This window comes from Erinaceus europaeus, chromosome 5 (assembly GCF_950295315.1).
Source record: "Erinaceus europaeus chromosome 5, mEriEur2.1, whole genome shotgun sequence".
NCBI classification, from domain to species: Eukaryota; Metazoa; Chordata; class Mammalia; order Eulipotyphla; family Erinaceidae; genus Erinaceus; species Erinaceus europaeus.
This window is the reverse complement of record NC_080166.1, coordinates 93,635,113-93,657,674: the sequence shown is the minus strand read 5'-3', so window position 1 is coordinate 93,657,674 and position 22,562 is coordinate 93,635,113.

Sequence of the window (22,562 nt, the reverse complement as noted above, 5' to 3'; positions counted from 1 at the left end):
TATGGGGTCTATCCTTGAGGATATGATATGTGGATTTGAAAAGAATGTTTATTCCTGTACTTTGGGGTGAAACACTCTGAAAATGTCCAGGAGCTCTTCTAGTCTGTCCATCTCTTCATTTAATTCTCTTGTTTCTTTGTTGATTCTCTGCTTTGTTGATCTAAATGTGAGAGTGGCATTTTGAAGTCTCCCACTATTATTGTATTACTATTGATGTATTTTTGTAATTCTTTCAGTAGGTATTTGATGTATTTAGAAGGTCCGTCATTGGGTGCATAGATGGTAATAATTATTAAATCTTCTTGGTTGATTGATCCTCTAATCATTATGTAATGGCCTTGCTTATCATTTATTACTTTCTTTAACTTAAAGTCTATGGTTTCAGAGATGAGAATGGCTGTTCCTGCCATTTTGGTGGTCCATTAGCCTGTATGGTAGTTTTCCATCCTTTCACTTTAAAGCTGTGTTTATCTTGTTGGATCAGGTGGAATTCTTGCATGCAGCATATGGTTTTGTTGTGTTTTCTGATCCATCCTCCCACTCTGTGCCTTTTAATGGGTGAGTTTAAGCCATTGACATTTATTGATATTATAGATTTAATGTATTTTAGTGCCATTATTCAACAATTTTTTATTTTCTCTGATATAAAGCAGGTATTATGGTGATGTTCTTGTTTATAAGAGGTCTTTTAGAACCTCTTTCAGCTGTTGCCTCCTTTAGCTGTTGCCTGTCTGAAAAGGTTTTGATCCCTCCATCTAGTTTGAATGAAAGTCTAGCAGGATATATTATCCTTGGTTGAAACCCTTTTTCATTGAGGGCTTGATAGATATCTTGCCATTCTCTTTTGGCTTTTAGAGTTTGTGTGGAGAACTCTGCTGATAGTCTTATGGGTTTTCCCCTGTATGTGACTTTTTGTTTCTCTCTTGCGGCATTTAGGATCCTTTCTTTATCCTCACTTCTTTTCACTGTAAATATGATGTGTCTTGATGTATTCAGGTCTAGGTTGACTCTTTTTGGGACTCTATGGGCCTCTGGGATCTTAATGTTCTTTCTGTTGTTTATGTCTGGGAAATTTTCTTCTATTATTCCCTCTAGAATGTTTAATTCCCCTTCCTCTGGTACACCAATTATATGAATGTTCCTTCTTTTGAGATCATCCCATATGTCTCTGTTGTTGTTTTCAGTGTCTCTCAATCTGTTTTTGATCTCTTTTACCTCTTTCTTAGTTTTCTATAGCTCATCCTCTGTCTAGCTAATTCTGTTTTCTGCTTCTGTTAATCTGCCTTCTCTTCCCTCAGCTTCTTTCTTCAGTTCAGTTATAGTATTAACTTGTTCTGCTAATTGACCTTTTAGGTCAGCTATTTCAGCTTTCAGTTCTCTAATTACAAGTTAGCTAGTATTTTCCTTGAGTGTCTCACCTGTTGTTTCCCTAATTCTGATTGCCCTTTCCTCCACAGTTGTCTTCATTTCTGTGATTATTAAGTTTATTATTGCTTGCATACTTTTCTTATCTATGGTTACTTCTGACTGATTTGGTCTTTCACCTGGGTTCCTCCCTGATTCATTGTGGTACCAGTTTTATTTGCTCTTGATTTAACCTTTTTTTTTAGTGACATGGTTTTTATTTTTCTGTTCTGTCATTCTTTAGTTGTTGTGTTTTGAGTAGAAGACACGCTATCCTAAAGCCTTTTCATAAATGCAGTTAGAAACCTCAGAAATTACAACAATAGCAAACCAGCACCACCAGTCCAAGAAAAAATAGCAACCAAAACCAAAAGAAAAACAAAGATAAAGCAAAAAAGGGAGAGTAAGAATAGACAATTATGTAAATCTTCTCTTCACTGTAAATTCTAGGCATAGCAAGAGGAGAATGGGAAGTAGAAAAGACAGACACATACACATGCAGACAGTCCACTCCAAGTGTGATTTATTCCACAAAATAATTCCCAAACGAGTATCAGTGAATTCAGAAGGCAAAAGAAGGAAGAAAAGAAAAAGATAAAGAAAAAAAGGGAGCAGTGAAAGGTAAGAGTTATTTATTTTTAATTATCTAGGAGGATAGAAAAATGAAAGTGGAGGGAAGAGGGAGAGAAATAAGTTCCTATAACAATGGATAGGACACCCAGTCACCTATCAATTGAAAAAAAAAAAAAACCAATTAATTTTGGTAAACCTGAGGAAGGAGAAGGGAAAAGGGACATGTGTATATAATAATATTAATAATAATAAAATAAAATAGATTTAAAAACCTTAACAGTCAGTCTTCTGCTTGTACTGCTCCTGATTGGCTGCAGGTAGCCTGAGCAAAGACAGCCAATTATAAGAAGTATCAAAAAAAATTTAAAAAACAAAAAAACTCCAGGCATACTTTCCCAGACAGGGCTGAGGCTCTGATTGTCAGGTATTTTGTCACTCAAATAAAGCTCTAGCCACCTTAAAAAAAAAAAAAAAAGAGGAGGAAAACAAAGAGAAAAGGCTTGGAATGACACCCCTGGTGAACCAGGAATCTTGGTAAAGAAAATAGCTCAGTGGGAAGCCTGCTACAAGTGGCTGCCCAGGCCCTGGAGGCTGTTTCTGGGGTGGGGGTGAGGGGTGAGTTCAGAAATAATCAAGCAAAAAGATTTTCCTTTCTTTGTCCTTTTGGCCTCTGTTTGTCAGCCCAAGCGTGAGTTATGGGACTCTATTTTGGTGTCACCCTGACCAACCCATTTTCACCCTCCTGCAGACAACCCAGTATCCTATCCTATCAAGAGAATCCCAGGTTGTAAGCTGCTTCTGTACCTGCTTTACCCTGTGAAACACGTCTTCATAGCTCCTGGGGCTATGTGTAGACATCTTTGGAAGATAATTTGTCATTTACATCCCATGAGAACTAAACTGATACAAACTTCCTGATGGAAAATTTATAATTTGTGTTGCTTTTTCTAACTGACTGGTGGAAGTGAAGTGATACTGCAGTTACAACATAGTCATACCTTTGAAGTCTTAAAACACTATATATTTTTTTAGTATAGTTTCCCACCTTGCCATGCCTTTTCCTATGGCAGAATTATACTGCATCCCTCTTTTGCATCAGAGTGGACAAGTGGCATGCGCCTAGAGTCTAAAATTTTCTTGTGAACTATATAAAGCTCAGCATTTTTAGAGACTTGAAATTGGAATTAGGAATCTAAAAACAGGGGAGTCTGGCAGTAGTGCAGCAGGTTAAATGCACATGGCGCAAAACTCAAGGATTATCATAAAGATCCTGGTTTGAGCCACCCCCACCCCCACCCCCAGCTACCCACCTGCAGGGGAGTCCCTTCACAAGCAGTGAAGCCGGTCTGCAGGTGCCTATCTTTCTCTCCCCCTCTCTGTTTTCCCCTCCTCTCTCCATTTTTCTCTGTCCTATCCAACAATGATGACATCAATAACAACACTAATAACTAGAACAATAAAAAAGAACAAAGGCAACAAAAGGAAATAAATAAATAATAAATTTTCTTTTAAAAAGTCACAAACTGCAAGGACCAGCATAAGGAATCTAAAAACAATGTATTACAATAGTCAAACAGTTGCCAAAATGCTACTGAACACAAGTTTTTAATGAAGCTAACAAAGTGTATGTAACTGTTTTAAGAAATGCATGTTAAGATCAGAAAAGAAAACATAAGTAGAATGTGAACTGGAATTGGCGTATTGGTCCAAAGTAAAAGACTCTGGGGTGGGTGGGAGGGAGAATACAGGTCCAAAAAGGATGACAAGGGACCTATTGGGGGTTGTATTGTTATATGGAAAACTGGGGAATGTTATACATGTATAAACTATTGTATTTAATGTCGAATGTAAAATTAATTCCCCAATAAAGAAATTTTAAAAAGGAATGCATGTTAAATAATATAGAATGCAACCTTTGTTTCATAAATTTACCTCCTTTTGGATGTTTACTCTTCCCACTAATTTTTATTTATAAAATTTAAGATGTATATTACATACATAGCAGTAATGGTTGATTGCTTTTTTCAAATAGCAAAAGACCTATTGATTTCTTTTTCTTTTCTTTTTGTCATCACCAATACTTTATAACTCCATGCTAAATTTTTCAGGTAAAGAAATAGAGACAGAGAGACAAAGGGGAAGATATTACAGCACCAAAACTTCCTCCAGTGTAGTGGAGCTGGTCTCAAGCCTAAATCAAATACAGAACAAGGGAGATATACTATCCATGTAAGATATCTTGCCAACCTCCTATCAATTTCTTGTCCTTCTTCAACTAACACCCCTTTCTAAGAAAGTACTTAGGAAATAAGTGCTATTATTTGGCATAGGGTGAATGACCAATCTAGGTAATTAGAACATGCACTTAATTTTTTTTCTACTCAGTATAAACATCCTAATTTTAGTTAGTCTAGAGTGGTCTTCTTCCTTTGGATGGTTCTGAAGTATTTACAGTATTAGGCTGGTCATCTTATAAGACAACCCTCCTTAGACAGTATTTATATCTGGCAGCATGATCATTGGAATCAGCATTTAATTAATTGTGCATATTAAACAGCTATAATCACATTTCAATTATATTAACCTGGAACCTGCTGGTATGCATACCATTTCAGAATCCTAGCCTAAAAAGAATGCACAGATGTCCCATTTTATTGTCTCATTTTCTAAGATAGCATTTTAAGTACACTTTAAATTTATGAAAAGTATACTTTGTGAAATTAAGTCAGTTTTGCTCTTATACTGTTTAATGAAAAGAAAAAGAAGAAATAAATGTAAAGCCTCTGGATGCAAGTTTAATGCTGTGTATAAACTGAACATGACTTTTTATCACACATGTCCCTTGGCTTTACTTCAAGGTTGATGAAAGAGGCTTTCTTGTGAGAGCTTGATAATATTGTCAAAATACCAACTCTTCTACTGTGGCTATGGCGACGGCTCTCTTACCTCATGCAATTTCTCTGCATAGCCACAGAAGCCTTTACTAAAGTTTCAGTGAATTTTAAAAATGAATTACTCTAATTCCCTGATGCTTCTCCATCCACAATGTACTTTTAATGAATTATGATTGTTATGTGTGTTTGCAAGAGGCCTCCTTTTAGTTCCACACAAAGACTTGAACAGAGAGAAATTTAAGAAGCCATAACCTTTTCGGGGGGGGGGTGTTTTATAATTTTTTTTTAAAAGAAACTTTCTTGTAGATATTAAAGATAAGAATCCCAAGCCCATAAAGTTAAAATTGGTAGGTAATAAGGAATCAAGAGGCAGGCACTAAGCATAGGCAGAGAGAACTATATCGACTATATCATACAAAACTTTCCTTTCCCCAATTTGTGTGCATATGAAAATTCTATAGTAAGTAGCATAATTATTAACCTTGAACCATTTAATCCATTTTCCACACTGAAACCTGCATGAAGAATCTAAACAAATGTAGCCATGGCAATCCCAAGTTTAACTTTATTCACAGGCCTGCACAACAGCTCACATGGAGAGTGTGCCTGCTTTGTCATTTGCTAAACACAGGTTGTAGCCAGGCCACCACTGCACTGAAGAAAGTTTTAATGCTATGTTTCTTTCTCTGTCTTGTCACTCTCTTATCTGAAAAAGCCAGCACTGAAGCCCCTGAGGTAGCACAGTGGACACAAAGTTAGACTTGCAAGCACAATATCCTGAAATAAATCCCTGGCATTGCATATGTCAGAGTAGTGCTGTGGTTCTCTCTCATAAATAAATAAACAAGTCTTTAAAAAAAAAAACTTGCATCTTCCATGGGAAGTGATACTGTTTCTCCCTTAAGTGGAACAAGAGTGATCCTCCTATCACTTACATGTAATACTTATATGTTGGATAGTATGCCAGCTCCCCCTGGCTTCTGCTTAACCATATGCCTATATAGGGATAGATTTAATCCCATTCAAAGCTTTGGTCTATTTACATAAATCACTTTTACATTTACATAAAGCACCACACTCCCTCCAGGGCATTGGTGGTTTAGTGGTAGAATTCTCACCTGCTCTACCCCCTCTCCTTGTCACACCCTGATCCTCTCCTTGTCACACCCTGATCTTCCACCAGTCACTTTTCGCTCCACCCTCTCTATATCACATGCTGTTTCCACCCTACTTGGATAGTATAAAAACAGCTGCTCTTCTGATTAAAGACACTTGGAAATTGCTTTCCGGCTCCGAGAGTTCCAGAGTGTATCTCCTGCGAAGTTAGTGCAGCACGAGTTCCTGATCCCTCTCCCACGCAGCAGCCTAGATAGGCTCCAATTGAGTTCTCTCCAACCCAGAGAGCACTAGCTCGGGAAGAAGTACCCTCAGGCTATCCCGGCACTTGTAGTTGAAATTTTTGTCTGTCTTTGTATCATATTTAGTTTCCCAGAAGAAAAATCAAGACGTTTTTTAAAATCTTTTATGCTCCAATTCATGCTTTGTGGTTCTCTTTTGCCACTAACATAGCTAGTATGTATGTCACACAAATATGTATGTTGTAGTTGATCACAGTAACGAAGTGATTTCTCTTTACCATCTGTTATCTATTCTTGATTTTCAGTGGCCAGTACATTCCAGTGTGGAAAGAAAACACTTATCTGTGTGCTCAATCATTTCAGTACTTGCCTTCCCAGGAGTCTGAAAAGCTCATGTCCTATTTATCTTTGAATTTGAGCAACAGCATCTCCATTTGGATGCCCAGAGACTCCAGGGAATGATAATAATTGGGCAGCAATTGAATAATCTTTAGACTGTGTAACATTTACCTGTGAGGAATTTTGCAATTAAGAGCCCATATCTTTGTTTAATTCATGTCTCTGAATCATAGAAAGCAAGTAGTATTTAATTGCCCCAGCTGCTGATTCTGCTTTATAATTTTATATTTATTTTGAAATTTACAGCTGTAACAAAAGTATTAAGAAATAAAATCCTGGAAATCTGCTGCAGTCCCAAGCACCATGATTAAGTTTTTTATTGATAACATTCACTCATCAACAATGTAAGATCATAAACACCATCTTTATTGTTGGATATAATGTGATTCAAAAACTTTTTACCAGCATTGATAGATTTACAACCTTCCCCTTCCCATAGTGAATACCTCTCCTTCTCTAGATGCATCAGTGGTTTTGTGGAGAAGACAAACAGACGCAGGATATGCTTACTGTTATAAGTAAACCAGACCCTGAAAATCTGTGCAAAATAGGGGTTCTGGGGCTGGGGTAGATAGCATAATGGTTATACAAAGAGACTCTCATGCCTGAGGCTCTGAAGTCCCAGGTTCAATCCCCCATACCACCATAAACCAGAGCTAACCAGTGCTCCAGTAAAAAACAAACAACAACAGAAAAAAAAAAAAAAGAATAAGGGTTCTGGATTCTAAACTACCCCTTGTTTGCTATGTTAGCAGCATATTGATATTAGTATTCTAGCTAAGTACATCAGGCTTAAGGAAGTAGTACTAGATAACCAAATGAAATAAATAACTGGGCCAGCAAAATAGCTCATTTGGGTAGCGTACTGCTTTGCCATGAACACAACCCAAGTTTGAACCTAGCCTTCACTGTATTGAAGAAAACTTTGGTATTGTTATCTCTTCGACCCTTTCTCTGCTTCTCTGTCTGTATCTAACAAAACAAATAGAATTAGCCTCCAAAATTATTCCTATGAGAATGTCATACATCAGAAAGGAAAGCAAAAAATGTTAGAGAAGTTGTGGGGGTAAGGAATCCTATTATACTGCTGGTGGGGATGTATATTAATTAGTTTAACCCCTATGGAGAGCAGTCTGGTGAACTCTCAGATGGCTAGAAATGGACTTTACCCTATGACCCAGTAATTCCTCTCCTGGGGAAATACTGTAAGGAGGAAGCAAACACACTCATACAAAAATATCTGTGTACACCTATGTTCATAGTAGCACAATTTGCAATAGTCCAAACCTGGAAGTAACCCAAGTGTTCAATTATAGATGAGTGCCAAGGATATTGTGGTATATATGCACAATGAAATACTACTCAGCTATTAAGAATGATTAAGTCGCTTTCTTCACCTCATCTTGGTTAGAGACTGAAGGAATCATATTAAATGCCGGTAAGAGAAAGATAATTATGGGATGATCTCACTCATAGATATAATTTAAGAAACAAGAACAGAATGTGAAAACACAAAGCAAAACTTATACTGATTGGGTCTATTGCCCCAAAGCAAAGGACTCTGAGGAAGTAGGACATGGAAAGGGGTAAGTAATAGGCATTTTGATGTCCTGTTACATGATTATGGAAAGGACCCAAGGTGGGAGGGGTGAAAGTGTTTTGAAGGCATCTAGCATGTTGACAAGAGAAATTGTACCCATGTGTCAACAACAACAGAGATACAAGCAGAAGGTAGAAATGATGCTTAGGAAATAAAGAAAATAGTATGTGCCAAAAGTTTATAAGGTTGCCTGGGGTGACATAATGAATTTTATCTCTGAATGCTCCTACTCTTTCCTATAACAGTGAATTAGGTGTAACATGATTCCTCCCAAACAGCATGCCATCCCTCAAATCTATCATCTAATAGCCTGTGAAAAGGACATATATCCCCATTTTAAAGATAGTAAAGATAAAGGAGCAGGGAGGAAAGATGGAAGATCCTAAAAGAGCTTCTTTAATTGTCATAGTGAAGTACTGAAGTCATAAACAAAAGAATGAGAATGAAAGAGAGAGAAGATTGGAAGTATAAGTTAAGTTGTTATCACCACACTTTTCACTGGGACTCCAACCCCATATGATTCTACCATTCCCAGAAGACTTGGTATTGATTTTGTTTTGTTTTTATTTTAGATAGAAGGTGAGAGACAGAACAGGAGAAAATGAGAGGGGAGGATATACTACAGCACTAATCCACTGATTATGAAGCTTCCTCTGTGCAGGTGCTCTTATCTGGTTGGTGTTCAGAGCTTGAACCTAGATCCTTGTGTTCAACAAAATATATATTGTACCAGTTGAGCTATTTCCTAGATCTTCAAAGTTAAATTAAATTGAAAGTTAAATGAATAAGCTTGATAACTGATAGAGTAATGCAGATTGAAATGTTTAACTTTTATTTATTAAGAGAGTAATAACCAGAGCATCCCTTTGATATTATGAGGTACTGGGAATCGAACTACAGGCTTCACTGATTCAAGTCTTACCTCTACTGCTGCACAACTTCCAGGTATCCAGGTTACATTTTAGTTTGGCTGTACTGGAGTCTTGCTCATGCTCATTTCTGTTGTTCTCAGACTCCCTTTTCCAGTTCTTTTTATTTCAGAGAGAGAAAGAGTGAGAGAGACAGGGAAGAAAAGATACTATAGGACCATCCTCCATCTGTGGAGTTTCCCCTAATGCTATTCACATATGGTACCAGGAATTGAATCCAGATCCTTTTTCATTGTAAGACATGTACCTTAGTTAATAAGCATGTCTCAGGTGATGATTCAACTTTTTTTTTTTACTTTATCTTATTTTGTAGGACAGTGAGAAATTTAGAAGGAAAAGGAAGAGACAAATAGACACTTGCTGTACTGCTTAACCACCCATGAAGCTTTCTCCCTCCCTAGAGGAAAGGACTGGGGCTTGAACCTGGGTCTCTGCACGTAAGTTGTACCGGGTGCACTATTGCCCCCTCCCCTCATATGTCTGGAATGAAGATGAGGAAAGAGATAAAGAAGCCAGGGCGTCTAGTAAAGTCTAGTAATAACAGTAAATGAGCAAAAAAAACAGAAAAGAAAAGAAGAGACTTGGGAGGGAAAACATTGGCCTAGGTTTAGGACCTATTAAAATTTATTAATGACCTTTCATAAAACAAACAAGTAAATTATAAAGTTCATATACTTGATGTCCTCCAGAACACATCAAGAGAGAAAATTTACTAGTGCTTAAGGAAGTGAAACTCTCCTCTGGAAGCTCAGTCAAGAAACTTCATATCTGTGTGGCAGTTATCATTAAATGTAAAAGGATGACAGTGTGAGGTGTTCCTTAGGGCTGAGTGACAATCACATGCAAAGATCAGAACAGGAAACATTTTGAAATAATGAGCTGCTCATAATTAATACTAAATAAATGCTAGCTAATACTATCACTATAATTTCATAAGCTTTTCCATTTGGGAAATTAGAATATGATATCAATATATACAGGCAAGTCTATATTAGCATATAACTAGGTAAAATTGTAATATAATATTCTCTTGATTCTGTAGCAAAGAAGGTCTCCTTTACCATCTTATTTCTGTTCAAAAGACAGAGCCAATAAAAGCTTCATACATGACTCTAAGCATATACGTTCTCTAATTTGGGGACGGCTCTGTCTTTAGATGGAAGAATAGGTGTTGATGTGGGAATCTCAGAGTTAGGTGATGCAAAACACACTCTAGAATAAGTTGGAAGAGTTTGATAGAGCTTTCTTGTACTAACTCATAGGACCCAGTTGTTAGATTTGGGGGAATTTTATAGGATGAGTCTGTAATGAAGATTCTATCAGGGTTGCTCTAAGAGCCTTTTTGATAAGGCTAGACTTTAAAGCAATCTGTTATTCATACTTCAAACATAATTCCTGAGTTGTACCTTTGACTTTTTATATAAATTATTTTGTTATATTTATTTATTTACTGAGTAGAGATAGCCAGGAGTTGATAGGAAGGGAGAGCTAGAGAGGGAAAGATATAGATACCTGCAACACTGCTGCACCACTTGTGAAGCTTTACCCCTGCAGGTGGGGACCAGGGTGTTGAACCCAGTTCCTTGCACATTGTAACATGTGTGCTTAACCAAGTTTGCCACCACCTGGTCACTACCCTTGACTTTCTTTTTTTTTTTTTTGTACATAAACACCACTCCTACCACCAAAAGTCTGTGTCCCATCCCCCCCACCCTCCGCCCCACTATCCTTGACTTTCTATGAGAGTTTTGACTCATATTAATTTTCATTTGAATTTTTCTTTCCAAGTTCTCCCTTCTCGCCACTGGTCTGGAATCCAAGTTTCCAGGGTTTTTGAAATGGAACTTTAAAAAAATTTCCTTATTGGGGGATTAATGGTTTATAGTCAACAGTAAAATACAATAGTTTGGGGGTAGGGGAAATAGCATAATGGTTATGCAAACAAATTTTCCTGCCTGAGGCATCAAGGTCTCAGGTTCAGTCCTCCACACCACCATTAGACAGATGAGCAGTCCTCTGGTAAAAATAATAAATAAGTAAATAAATAAATATACAATAGGTTGTACGTGAATAACATTTCTCAGTTTTCCACACAACAATTCAACCCCCACTAAGTCCTCCTCTGCCATCACGTGAAATGGAACATTTTTTTTATAGTTTCTGAGGTGTTTAAAATCTTGGAGTGTTCCTAAACCTACCTGGTAAATTGCATCTTCCTTTCTCTCTTATTTCAATTAAGTAAATTACATACATAGAGACCCCCACCCACCCAGGCAGGAGCCATCACTCAGATTAAACTTGTTTCTAAGCAAACATTAGATGAAAGCTACCAGAAGAAATTCCAAGTACTCCTTGCTCACAATACAAATTTCTTTCATTATGCAGAGGGGCAAGTTCAAGGCCAGACTATCAAACTTGTGTTAGTGACTTGCATACTTTTTCCTTCTGAGGCTGAGGTTGCTACTATTTTTTCCCCATTAAACAAAACTAATGCAGCATGAGAAACTAGGTGATAATGTTTTTGTGCAAAGACAAATGCATCAAAGCACTGAGTTGAATTCCCAAGAGAATGTATTATCAGTTATTTTCTACAGTGACGAAGTTGCATGTTGCTCATTTAAAAACTGTTCATTTCATCCTCATGCACCTCCTGAACAAATATGTTTTAGGCACTAAATCAGTGTTTTCATGTAATTATTTTAAAATTGGAGAACAAGCTTAAATTACAACGATAATAAAAATTAATAGCATGACTTTTTTTAAACATTAGGTGTCTGAGAAAATGATCACTCAGCTCTACCATGGAACTGTGTTGCCAATTGATTTCAAATCTACTCTAATGATCTCACGATTTGCTCCAGTTGTCATTGATGAATATGTCACATCCCACCTTTCATCAGCTAAGTATGCTCCTGCCAAAACAATGTGAAGTCATATCTGCTCATATTTTTTCAAACTAATGAAGCAAAAAGTGCAGAATGTTTTCTATTATGCAAGGTTATTATTCTCATACTGATGAAGGAACTTAAAAATAGCTTGTATACCTTAACCACACTTTACAATTAAATTATTTCAAAATTTTATATACCATTTCAAATTAAGCAATCATTATTTTTCCTTTGAGTTCTGCAGAGAACTCAAAAAATATTTAAGGGCTGTGTTTTCTCATATACTGCCAAAAGCAACAACAATTCTTTTAAGATTGAATTCTTATCAATTTTTAATAAGAAAAAGGTCACTTATATTTAGTATATTTCTGCCATCAATCAATTTAATTCCTCTTTGAGATTTTTTTAATTTTATAAAAAGGAGCCCTTTCATTAAATGTCTTACTTTCTTTATATATATATATATATTCTTTTTTTTTATTTAAGAAAATATTAATTAGCAAAACCATAGGATAGGAGGGGTACAATTCCACACAATTCCCACCACGAAATCTCCATATCCCACCCCCTCCCCTGATAGCTTTCCCATTCTCTATCCCTCTGGGAGCATGGACCCAGGGTCATTGTGGGTTGCAGAAGGTAGAAGGTCTGGCTTCTGTAATTGCTTCCCCGCTAAACATGGGCATTGACTGGTCGGTCCATACTCCCAGTCTGCCTCTCTCTTGCCCTAGTAGGGTGGGGCTCTGGGGAAGCTGAGCTCCAGGACACATTGGTGGGGTCTTCAGTCCAGGGAAGCCTGGCTGGCATCCTGATGACATCTGGAACCTGGTGACTGAAAAGAGAGTTAACATACGAAACCAAACAAATTGTTGAGCAATCATGGACCCAAAGCTTGGAATAGTGGAGAGGAAGTGTTAGGGAGGTACTCACTGCAAACTCTAGTGTACTTCTGCTTTCAGGTATATATTTTGCAGAAGCAGGTCTGCAGGTGTCTATCTTTGTCTCCTCCTCTCTTTCTTCCCCTCCTCTCTCCATTTCTCTCTGTCCTATCCAACAACAACATCAACAACAACAATAATAACTACAACAATAAAACAAAGGCAACAAAAGGGAATAAACAAATTTAAAAAAAAAAAGAAATGTGCAACACAAATGAGAGCAGAGGGGCTAGCCCCACAGCTCCTCCCAGGTTTTAGCACCAAATGTTAGAAATTAGTGTTATACATTAAATGAGGAAAGTGCAGTCAAGCGTGTAGGCAAAGGAAAGTTTTGTGTTTTTTCAATATTTTTATTATTTTGTATTTTGTTAGTGATTTAATATGATTAACAAGATTGTGGGATAATTCCATATAACTCTCACCACCAGTGTTCCATATCCCATCCCCTCCATTGAAAGCTTCCCTATTCTTTATCCCTCTGGGAGTATGGATTCAGGATCATTATGGGGTGCAGAAAGAGGGAGGTCTGGGTTCTCCACTGAACAGGGCATTGACAGGTCAATCCTTACTCCCAGTCTGTTTCTATCTTTCCCTAGTCAGGTAGGACTCTGAGGAGGTGGGGTTCCAGGACACACTGGTGAGGTCATCTGCCCAGGGAAGTCAAATTGGCATCATGGTAGCATCTGCAACTTGGTGGCTGAAAAGCATTAAGATAAAAAGCAGAACAAATTGTTTAATAATCATGAACCTAAAGGTAAGAGAAAAGCAGATGAGATTTGGGGTCATCACATTGGAAGAAGCTAGGAAGTCTATTTTAGATATATTCTAAGGGGCCGAGGACTTCACTAATTTTTTGCCTGAGCCTGACAGCTAACTTGCAGGTGGGCTAAGAGTATTATCTGGGAAGACAGTGTCAGAGTTGAGAATCAGACTAGAAAGCTGGATCAGGACAGAGTGAAGCCCCAAATATGAGAAAAGTATATAAATATCATTAACTGTAAACCCCATCAATCTGACCTAGGGCCCAGTTTTATTTTATTAATTTGTTATTTTTTAAATTTTTATTTATAAAAAGGAAACACTCTCCATTACCTCCTTCCCTCTCAATTTCTGTCTGTCTCTATCCAGTAAATAAAGATAATAAAAAATAGTATGGTCCAGAAGGTGGTGCAGTGGATGAGGCATTGGACTCTAAGGCGTGAAGTCCTGAGTTCAATCCCTGGCAGCACCTGTACCTGAGTAATATCTGGTTCTTTCATTCTTTCCTCCTATCTCTCTCACAAATAAATTTTTAAAAGATAATGAATAAATGTTGTTATTTAACTTAAAAAAGGGTGGTGGGGGGCTGCTTGTGGCAGTGTGAAAGGACTCACAGCAGGAGCTGAGAACTGGTTTAAACAATACAAGGTTTATTAGGGTGAAATAGGTAAAAGTCGAAATAAGCACTTATCATCAAAGGTTAAGAGTAGGCTAGGTCCACAAGGTCTGAATATAGTTATCAAAGGTTTAGTCCCATAAGATAAGCAATTACTAGATCTGGTAAAGGTTGCTCATGGCTGTAGAGGGGTCTGAAAGTTTACCGACTAGCAGAGTCACACGTGTTCAGTTCTCAGGAGAAGTAGATATGGTGGATGGATGCTTGGAGCACCTCTGCTGAGATGCATCTGACCAGGAGAAGAAGCTGGAGCCAAAGAGACTCAATTGCTCAAAGTCCCTTGCTTTTATGCATTCCCTTCTCTGAAGCACCTCCTCAGGGTGAGGTCATTTGTATGCTAGTAGTCCCAAATTCCTACTGGGGTCACCATAAATAAATAAATAAATAAATAAATAAATAAATAAATAAATAAATAAATAAATAAAGGGGGTCCGGCGGTGGCACAGTGGGTTAAGCGCATATGGCGCAAAGCGCAGGAACCGGCGTAAGGATCCTGGTTCGAGCCCCCGGCTCCCCACCTGCAGAGGAGTCGCTTCACAGGCGGTGAAGCAGGTCTGCAGGTGTCTATCTTTCTCTCCCCTTCTCTGTCTTCACCTCCTCTCTCCATTTCTCTCTGTCCTATCCAACAACGAATTGTGTCAACAAGGGCAATAATAATAACCACAACGAAGCTACAAGGGCAACAAAAGGGGGGAAAAATGGCCTCCAAGAGCGGTGGATTCATGGTGCAGGCACCGAGCCCAGCAATAACCCTGGAGGAGGAAAAAAAAACAAAAAAAAAAACAAAAAATAAATAAATAAATAAATAAATAAAATCTAGGCATAAGGAGAAGAGAGGTAATTTCCTGCAAAATGAGGTCACTGAAGTCTGTTCTGTTTAACTACATATAATCATGGAAGAATCAAATGAGATTATATAGTCATAAGTGCTTTGAAAAGTGCATATCCAAAACCAAAATACGTATGTTTTACTAAGTCACTGGACTGAATTATCATGCATGCTGGTTCCATCAACACATTAATGTCAGTTCTCAGAGCTGCAAGTTTTGCAGGCTACTGTAGAGTATTTGCCACTCAGAGGATATACTAATAGTTTATTTAACCCACCCATGAAGCAATAGCCACGAATACACACCATTCTTGTCTACTTCATCCATTTTCAGCACTGCAATGATACTCAGAAGACTTGTTGGGGGACCAGGTGGTGGCACAACTGGTTGAGAGCACAGGTTACAATGCACAAGGACCTCAGTGCAAGCCCCCAGCCCCCACCTGCAGGAGGAAACCTTTGCAAGCAGTGAAGCAGTGCTGCAGATGTCTCTCTGTCTCTCTCCCTATCACCCCCATTCCTCTAGATTTCTGGCTATCTCTATCCAATAAATAAATAAAGATAATTTTAAAAAGGACTTGTTGGAGGATGCCATTTGAGATCTGTTTATCCACCACCAACTCCTTTACATACAACCCTAGGTGCTATCCAGGAAGAAGAGCTATGAGTGATCCTGGATCCTGAACTTAATTTCTTTATAGTTTGGGGAACTTCTTTCTCATGAAGCATAGTAGGTTGAGGTCAAGGAGAAGTTAGTTAGACCATACTGTGATGTGTAAGGGTTTGGGATGTTTAGTCTCTTAAATTTAATGAGAGAGAAGGGGAAAGGAGAGAAAAGCTTTGAGACCCTCCTTAGCAGAGACATCACAGGTCTTTTTTTTTTTCCTATCTGATTGTGAGAATATCTTTTTCTAAGGACTATTTACTGACTTCTGCCTATTTCTCAGGGCTATACTGCCACATACAGGTCATTCAGTTGTAAAAAGAAAGTGGGAGGGTGACTTGAACTTCAGTATTTGTTTGCAGTGCTAGATGGAGAATCAATTAGAAGGTAACTTTAAAAATCCTCTTTAAATTTATGTAAATCTTAGCTCTGTTTATTTCTAGCTGTGGTATAAAGGTGAGTTTAAAAGTTCACAGCAAACCTTAGAACAAAGTAAAGGCAGTTATCAACTCTAACCTGTAAACAACAACCAAACTTTACTAAGCTTTTGTGTTTCTAATTAAGTGTCACAGGGCAGTTCCCCTCCAATTTTAATGTGCACATGATTCACTGGAGTGTCTTATTAAAATGCTGGTTTAGACTCAGTAAGTCTGGGTTTTGGCAACAGGTTATGTATTCTTAACAAGTTCCCAGAAGATATAGATGGTTCTGACCTTGTGGACCACAGTTATAAATATACAAGTATAAATAAAATAATAACTATACAAGTTTATTATTATAAAATAATAAATATACAAGTATAAATAAAAATAAATACTATTGTATTTCTACTCTTAAGAAGCTTGGATTGTTTTCACAAGATAGGCTGATCTTTTGTTTGAAAGTATCAGTGTGAAGTTACCCATGTGTTAAGTATATTTTTCCACAATTCAAAATATGTACATAACAAATTTTATCCTCTTAGCCATTTTAAGTGTACAATTCAGTCATGTCAAGTATATTCACATTATTCTACTACTAATCTCAAGAATGTTTTCATTTTGCAAAGCTAAAGTCAGTGTCCAGTAAATAGCAACTCCTATTTTCACTTCTCTTAATCCCTGATAATTCTCATTCTATGGTCTGTTTCTTTGGATTGGCCAACTCAAATCAATAGGATCAAAATCATACAGTATATGTATTTTTATGTATCTTATTTACTTAACATAAAGTCCCCAAAGTTAATCCCTGGTGTAGTATGTGTTAAATTGCCTTCCCTATTAAGATTGAATTGTACTGATTGTATATATGTACCATATTTTGTTTATTCATTCCTATGTCAATAGACACTTGGGTTGCTTCTCTTGGTTCTCATAACTAATGCTGTTATGAGTGTTCAAATATTCAAATTTCTGCTTTTAGATATTTTTAAAGAATCTCTGAATAACTTTCAAAACATAATACTCAGAAAGAATTTGTGACTAGAGGCCTCAGCTTAAGCTCATGCACCTGACACATAGGTAAAGACAAATACAGTTGTATGGGAGAGAAAATAAGGCGGGGGGAGGGAGAGGAAAAGAGAGAGGATATATCTAGAATTGGCAAAAGCAAGAAAGGGAGCGCCAAGTGAAGTCTGCTCAACCTGAAAAAGCAGAGACGAAACTTTTGAGGGGACCAAAAAAATGAGAAGCTTAAGAGAGAAAAAAGGAGGAGGAGGAGTGGGAAGAGTAGGAGGAGGAGGAGGAGAAGGAAAAGAAGAAAATCATTTTCAGTGATCAGATTTCTTAATGCCAGTCACAAATGAGACTGGATTATAAGCAGATAGGTAGGACTTCAGCTACAGATTCTCCTATATGAAATATTTCTATGTACATTAGAGGTTTACTACCTTAATTCCTTTCAGACATTAGTAATTAGAACTTTAGTTTCTGCTGAATATAATAATAAAATCACTAGATGTCAAAAATACATTACTATATGAATATATGTATAATACTATAGGAATCTACTTACATCAATACATAATATAGTGTCAGTCATTAGCATGATTATTTGTTCTCTTGTTGTTTTTATTTATTTTTATATATATTTACTTATTTTCCCTTTTGTTGCCCTTGTTTTCTATTGTTGTTGTAGTTATTGTTGTTGTTATTGATGTTGTTGTTGTTATATAGGTCAGAGAGAAATGGAGAGAGGATGGGAAGACAGGGTGAGAGAAAGACACCTGCAGACCTGCTTCACTACCTGTGAAGCAACTCCCCTGCAGGTGAGGAGAGGGGGGCTGGAACTGGTATCTTTAAGCAGGTCCTTGTGCTTCGTGCCATGTGCACTTAACCCACTGTGCCCGACTCCCAGCTTGGTTATTTGTATTAATGGCTTGCAAAAGAGTGCCCCCAGGGGCATAAGGAAGAAATTTTTCCTGGATTGTCCCCCAATCCTGCCCCAGGCAGAAGGCATGATTCAGAAGAGTGAAATGATTGAATAAGATAGAATTACATGGAACTGATTAGTAGATTGCTCAAACATATCTGTACAGATAAAATTATAATCAAGATAGAAATTCAATTACAAATCATCTGAGTCAGTATTTAATCCCCTTTCTTTAGGGAAGTGTTTCCAAAATGTATTCCATGACACCTTACTGTAAAACAAAATCAACAAAGGGGTTGGGTAGTGGCACACCAGATTAGGCACACACAGTACAAAGCACAAGGATCCCCCCCCCACCTTGGTGGGGGAAGTCACCTCACAATGGGTTAAGCGGGTCTGCAGGAGTCTATCTTTCTCTCTCCCTCTCTATCATCCCCCTCCCCTCTCAATTTCTCTCTGTCCTATCAAAAGAAAAGAAAAGAAAAAAGAAAGAAAAGAAACAAAGCAAACAAAAAATGGCCACAGGAGAGGTGGATTCATGGTGCAGGTACTGAGCCCCAGTGGGGGGGGGGGGGGGGGGACAAACAACAAAACATGAACATGTTGTAAATATTTTTTTCTGAAGAAAAAATTTTGGAGAACACTATTCTCCTCTTCCCTCTTAGGGTTTCCGGGGCTTCTATGTCAGTCTGGTGCCTCCAAAATCAAACACCAAAACTAGAATAAATGTATAAGAGATCACTTGGATAGTGTGCTGCTTTACAATGTATGTGATCCACAAAAGGCAAGGCACTGAAGGGAGCTTTGATCATGTGGTCTCTCTCCTCTCTCCTCTCTCCTCTCTCCTCTCTCCTCTCTCCTCTCTCCTCTCTCTCCCTCTCTCCCTCTCTCCCTCTCTCCCTCCCTCCCTCCCTTTCTCCCTCTCTCCCTCTCTCCCTCCCTCCCTGTGTCTCAAAAAGTAATGGGGCAGGAGAAGAGGACTTATCTGGAAGAGCATTTACTATACCATGTACAAAGCCCCAGCTATCACAACGGGGCACCGTGCAAAGGGGAATCTTCATGAGCAGTGAACTAGTGGTATCTCTCCTCCTCCTTCTCCCTGTCTCTTCTCTGGCTCACCCTCTCTGTCTTTCACCTTCTATCTGAAAAATCAAAAACGAAAAATCTACTGGCAGGTGAAGTAGGCTACAGATGTCTCTCTCTCTCTCCCACTCAATCTTCTGCTCACCTCTCAACTTCTCTCTCTGTCCAACAATAAATAAATTAAATTAAAAATAATAACAAAAAATTAAAAAGAAACATTAAAAATATTTTTTCTGTCATCAGAATACAAAAAAAAATCCAATGGCAACAGATTGCAAAAAAAAATAAATACTCCAGTAGTAAAGCATGTTATCTACTTAATTCTGATTGACTTGACCACAGAATGTTTCAGCACTACTCTCCTAGACAGTGTCTCCTCATTCTCTCTAGAAAGGAGCACTTAACCGAGTGCCTCAGGCACAGCACTGCACTGTGTACTGACTCCCATTCCTGTTTCATTATTCCTATCATCCCTGCCAGCAATTGTTCAAACTTCAGTATTTTTTTCTTTCTTGTATACCTTAATTGAAATTCAGAAAGCATAGTTGTACTGCTCTGGGTAATTTTGTTCTATTTCCTAACTCAACTGAGAGTCTACTGAAAAAATGTTAGTAACTGTGGTGCCTCAGGATACATGTTCTTTTTCCTAGAAGAGGATTGTGAAGCTACTTTGTCTGGCTCGGATGTAAAGAGAAATATGTACAGTTCCTGTATAACATTTCCATTGTGCTTTCTCCATATTGCTTTACCCATTAATGTATCTGACATGAAAAGGCAAGGCTAGCTGAGAGTATAGCAACAGGGATTATGTAAAAGACTTTCATGTCTAAACCTGGAAGTTCCCAGGTTTGATCCTCAAAACTGAGCAGTTCTCTTATTTAAAAAATTAAAAATTAATAAATAACTAATAAAATTAAATAGAAGAGCTAGGTACTGACTATCAATGACTGCTGTTATCACTTAACAGAGACAATTAGATATCACCTTCTGTTGGAAGAGTGCACCATTGCCTATTCATGCTAAAATTAGGTCAGGAATCTGAATCCAGCACTTAGTGTCATGATGATTCAGTACTGAAAAATATATGGGACTACATCATGAGGATTCAGTCATCAAAATCGAGACTGAGAATCTTCATAGAAAACTCACTTTCTCGAGGCAGACTGGGAGTATGGACCGACCAGTCAACGCCCATGTTCAGCGGGGAAGCAATTACAGAAGCCAGACCTTCTACCTTCTGCAACCCTCAACGACCCTGGGTCCATGCTCCCAGAGGGCTAGAGAATGGGAAAGCTATCATGGGAGGGGGTGGGTTATGGAGATTGGGTGGTGGGAATTGTGTGGAGTTGTACCCCTCCTACCTTATGTTTTTGTTCATTAATCCTTTCTTAAATAAAAAATTTAAAAAAAAAAAAAAAGAAAACTCACTTTCTCAAGACCCCAGCTCCCCACCTGCAGGGGAGTCGCTTCACAGGCTGTGAAGCAGGTCTGCAGGTGTCTGTCTCTCTTCCTCTCTATCTTCCCCTTCTCTCTCAATTTCTCTGTCTCTATCCAATAACAAATAACGTTAAATTTTTTTTAAAAAACTTAAAGAAAACTCACTTTCATCAAGAAAAGGTATTCATGCTATCAGATTTAAAATACAGACAGAAGCAACCTTGAACTCAAATCACGATTTGTACCATGTGTACACATGGTACAGTGACACTTGAACTTTGGTGATGGGTGTGATGAGCTGTACATACACGTATACACATACACACACATAGGTGTGAAACAATGCTCTAAAATTTTGTATTGTAAGCCAATGTAAAGGTGGAAGTGAAATGTTAGAAACTAGCATAAAACTAGATTCCAGGAGTGCAGGAATAATAAAGGAAAGAGATAGCAGCCTGATTTCAGAAGATTCCAGAAACAAGGAAAGGGAAATTGAAGAGCCCTTTCTTCTTCTTCTTCTTCTTCTAGCGTTTGCCCTTCTTCCATAGCCAGTCAACAGCATCAGGTTGAGCCTGATGTAAAGTTTCGAGACCTCCTTTGAATCTGGAGAGGTGGCAGTCGTTGACTATGTGGGTCATAGTCTGTCTGGAGCCGCAGGGGCAGTTCGGGTCATCTCTGGCTCCCCAGCGATGGAACATAGCGGCGCACTGGCCATGGCCTGTTCGATAGCGATTGAGGAGGGCCCAATCATAACGTGCTAGGTCAAAGCCGGGTTGATGCTTGCAGGGGTCTGTGATGAGGTGTTTGTTCTTTACCTCAGCTGACTGCCAACTCTGTTTCCAAGAGTCTGGAACAGAGAAGTTCAGTGCAGGCGTAGGGGACCAGATTGGATGATGAGACGTCAAGTGTTGGACAGGGTGGGCGAAGATATCCGCATATATTGGCAGGTCCGGTCAAGCGTAGATGTGGGAAATGAACTTAGATGATGCCGCATCCCGACGAATATCTGGCGGGGCGATGTTGCTAAGAACTGGCAGCCATGGAACCGGGGTGGAACGGATGGTTCCAGAAATTATCCTCATGGAGGAATATAATTTGGAATCGACCAAGTGGACATGGGGGCTTTTAAGAGCCCTTAAAAGCTTGTTACAGGGGGTCGGCCGGTAGCACAGCGGGTTAAGCCCATGTGGTGCAAAGCGCAAGGACCAGCGGTTTGAGCCCCAGGCTCCCCACCTGCAGGGGCGTCGCTTCAAAGGCGGTGAAGCAAGTCTGCAGGTGTCTATCTTTCTCTCCCCCTCTCTGTCTTCCCCTCCTCTCTCCATTTCTCTCTGTTCTATCCAACAACGAATGACATCAACAACAACAATAATAACCACAACAAGGCTACAACAACAGGGGCAACAAAAAGGGGAAAAAATGGCCTCCAGAAGCAGTGGATTCATGGTGCAGGCACTGAGCCCCAACAATAACCCTGGAGGCAAAAAAAAAAAAAAAAAAGCTTGTTACAGTGATTGATGCATGTGAGAATGGCATACATAAAAAATGACAGCAGCAACAAATGCTGGAGAGGTTGTAGAGACAAAGGATAACGTCTGCACTGCTGGTGGGAATGTAAATTGGTCCAACCCCTGTGGAAAGCAGTCTGGAGGACCCTCACAAGGCTAGACATGGATCTTCCATATGACCAAGTAATTCCTCTCCTAAGGATATACCCCAAGGACACCATAACACCCAACCAAAAAGATATGTGTACACCTATGTTCATAGCAGAACAATTTGTAA